Source organism: Orycteropus afer, unplaced genomic scaffold, assembly GCF_000298275.1.
Source record: "Orycteropus afer afer isolate SDZICR_OR568_19922 unplaced genomic scaffold, OryAfe1.0 scaffold00217, whole genome shotgun sequence".
Lineage (NCBI taxonomy): Eukaryota > Metazoa > Chordata > Mammalia > Tubulidentata > Orycteropodidae > Orycteropus > Orycteropus afer.
Genome location: NW_006921804.1, coordinates 3,906,025 through 3,909,831, shown reverse-complemented (window position 1 = coordinate 3,909,831; position 3,807 = coordinate 3,906,025). Strand labels below are relative to the sequence as shown.

Below are 3,807 nucleotides of genomic sequence, written 5' to 3'. Positions count from 1 at the left end.
GAAGTAGGAATGCCCAACCTTCCTTCTGAGGAGTGGCTGGTGGGTTTGAACCGTCAGCCTTCTGGTTAGCAGTCAAGTGCCTTAGGCACTATGCTACCAGTGTGGGGTTAAATTGCCAGCCTTCTGGTTCTTAGCCAAATGCTTGACCCACTATGTCACCAGAGCTCCAGATTTGAATGAAAGCCTGAAGGAAATAAATTTAGGAATTCCCTATATCTTGGCCAGGTAAATTCCTGCCTCTTCTTTAACAATCTGCTTTTACCTGTATCCCTGTTACATTCTGGAGCAGAAGGCTCTGTGGGGACACATGGGTATCTCCTGTCCTGAAGAAGCTTGAGTGTCCCTGGGGAGACAAGCCTTCTGCCATTCAATCCCCTTGGACTCCAGCTGAACTGGGAAATGCTGAATGTTGTGGCATTAACTGCAAGCAAGTTATGAACAGAGGCGTTTCTAAGGTATGGCAGGTATGGCAATGCCCTGGGCACCACTTGAAGGGAGCACTGCTGAGCAGGTTCTATTAACCATCGCAGTTTCCATCAGCAGCTGTGAGAGATCAGTCAGTAAGTTAAAACGAATACTTTCGTATTTGAGAGCCTCCATGGGTCAAGGTAGACTGTGATCTTGCTCTGCTGAGTGTCGAAAGAGAAGAAACTGGAAAAAATGACTCTGAGCACATCACAGACCGATTTTCATCAGTGCAAGCACGGAAGGGGCAGCTGTAATTTTCCTGCAGAGCACAATGTGTTAAGGAAAAGATTAACGAGCTTGACTCGTATTTTTGAGCTGATATTAGTAAGGTTATCTACAAGATGGGTGTTAGATATTTGAACGGGGCACAATTTCAGTGCCTACCAGAGGTGCTATTTTCCGTAGATACACCTCTAGATATGAGTGTGGTTAAGAGATCCTTGCAGGCTGGAGTGACAAGGGGCAGATGGCAAAGACAGGCTTTTAACCCTCAGATCCTCTGTCTGGGGGAAGCCCCTGGGGGAGTTATTTTGGAGTAGCTCATCTGTACCAGCTCCTCTCAGTTTGAGATCAGAAGAGATCTGAAGTCTCCAGCAGAGCCAGGGGCTTTTCTGGCCTGGCCCTGGGTTCAGACTTGGCTTTTAATTTGATTTCACAGCCTCCTTCACTCCCACCCACCCCTTGCCAGCTGCCTTGTGGATCTGCCTTTAGGAGTGTGCCCTGAGGCCCTGTATCCAGGCTCTCTCCCATACCTCTCTCTGAATTAGTTCCCACTCTACCTCCCCACTTCCTTTCCCCATAAGTATCCTTTTGTCTTCCCTCTCTATATGACAAAAAAAAAAAAAAAAAAAAAACCCAGTACCAGTTGCTGTTGAGTTCATTCCAGTGCTTGTGTCTCAGAGTAGAACTGTGTTCCATAGGGTTTTTGATGGCTGTTTTTTTAAGAACTAGATCACCAGCACTTTTTTCTGAAACACCTTAAGATGGACTTGAACCTCCAACTTTTCCATTTGCAGCCGCATGCATTAATCATTTGCACCACCTAGGGCTCCCTCTGTTGTTGTTGTTGTTATGTGTGATTGAGTCAGACCCGACTCATAGTGACTCCTCCTTGGGTTTCCGAGGCGGTATCACTACGGAAGTAGATTGCCCCATCTTCCTCTGAGGAGTAGCTGGTGGGTTTGAACCGCCAGCCTTCTGGTTAGCAGTCAAGTGCCTTAGGCACTATGCTACCAGAATTCCTGGGACTCCTATATAACAATAATTATTATTGTTTTGGTTACCTAGTGCCGCTCTGACAAAAAATATACCACAAATGGGATGCTTTCACAAACAGGAGTTCATTCTCTTACAGTTTGGAGGCTTTAAGTCCGAGTTCAAAGTGCCAGGCTCTAGAGGCTGGGTGAAAGCCCCTACCTTGGGGTCCAGCCCTGTCTCCTGTTCCTGGCCCACTGAAGCTGGAGGCTTTTCTTCACTCAGACAGCTGCTGGCTGCTGAGACTGACAAGCCCAAGGTTGACGAATAAAATGGCACAGTCCCGATGTCACCAAACCACATGACAGGCCACTAATTCAAGTCCATTAAAAGTCCCAAGATCATCAGAGCATGACAAGCTGCTGAACAATGACTCGGCTACTTGCAGGGTTCAAGCGTGCCATAAGCTTGAGACCGTTCCCCAAGGCTTCTCCTTATGTACAGGAAGCAGACCGCATCCCTAAGACAGCTGCTCACAGTACATTCCTCCATGGAGTTGATTACCAGTCTCATCATGGGGATACTACATCTAGCTGCCCAGCCAAGCTGACACACAAACTTAACTGTCATTTGTTGTTGTTATTTGCCATTGCCATTAATTTATTGAGTCCTTTCTATGTGCAAAGAACTGTGCTGGCTGTACCTGTGATCTCATTTATTCTTCACAACAGCTAATCTGAGAGAATTAGTAGATCTACTTTGGTCAGAAGGGACCAGTCCCTGGAGAAGGACATCATGCTTGGTAAAGTAGAAGGTCAGTGAAAAAAGGGAAGACCTTCAACGAGATGGATTGGCACAGTGGCTACGACAGTGGGCTCAAGCATGACAACAATTGTGAGGATCACTCAGGACTGAGCGGTGTTTCGTTCTGTTGTATAGGGTTGCTGTGAGTTGTAACTGACATGATGGCACCTAGCAGCAACATTGCATAGATGGGGAGGACTGCAGGATGAGTAAGTTTACTTAGATAGGAAGAGCATGAGGTCAGTATTGGATATGTCAAGATTTATGTGTCTAGTAGATAACCAAGAGAAGATGTTGAAAAGTGGTTGGGTACAGAATCTGGAGTCTTGAGTATGTGGACTGAGCTTGAGGTATGTATTTGAGTTATCTGCAAGCAGATGGTATTTCAAACCTTGAGAGTGACTGAGCTTGCAGAAGGCCTAAGTGTCAATAGAGAAGAGGCCCACAGGTGAGTCCTGGGGGACAACAACCATCTGGGGCAGGAGAGAGGAGGAACCAGTGAGGGAAACTGAGCGAGAGAGGCCAGTGGAGTAGGAGGAAAACCAGGAGAGTTGGTGTCTTGAAAATCAAACGAGGAAGTGTAGCAAATGGGAGGGGGCAGCCGATGGTGTCAATACTGCTGAGATGTCAGTCAAGAGGAAGACTGAGACTTGACCATGGATTTAGCAACAGGCAGGTCTGTGGTGACCTTAGTATAAGTACTTTTCGTGAAGGAGCTCTGGTGGTGTAGTGCCTAAGCATTTGACTGCTAACCAAAAGCTGGCAGTTCAAACCCACCAGCCTCTCCTCAGAAGGAAGATTGGGCAGTCTATTTCTGTAGAGATACCACCTCGGAAACCCAAGGAGGGATCGATCTGACTCGATGGCAGTGGGTCTGGTGTTTTGAGTGAAGGGCTAGCATGATTCCAGATAGAGTAAGAAGAGAGAAATTGGAGACAGCAGGTATAATCAACTCGTTTAAGGAGTGTAGCTGCAAGGGGAATAAAGAACCTGGGGTGTTTGTGGATGGTAAAGTAGGATCCAGAAAAGGAAGTTGTTAAACAGATGAGTGAAATATCAGCATGTTTACATGCTCATGAAAATTATCTAGTAGAGCATAAAAAATTGATGACAAATGGGCAAGAATTGCCGAAGTCAAGTCCTTGAGTAGGCGAGAGGAAACTGAGGCTCAGCAAGGAAGTGATAAATTGGGGTGTTTTCAACAACCCCACCTTCCCAAAGCTGAGTGTCAAAGTCGTCTTTTCTCAGTATCTTCATTAGAGAGGCACCATCACCATACTTATTGGGTGTGACAGACATTGTTCCTCTTTAACCCTATGAAGTGTCAGCAGCCCTCTCTTC

General features: G+C 46.4%; 1 protein-coding gene across 1 annotated transcript in view; it reads left to right on the top strand.

Annotated features, from left to right (window-relative positions):
- Positions 1–3,807, top strand: part of IL6R (interleukin 6 receptor) — a 91,350-nt gene that overhangs the window by 5,843 nt on the left and 81,700 nt on the right. The window lies entirely within an intron of this gene.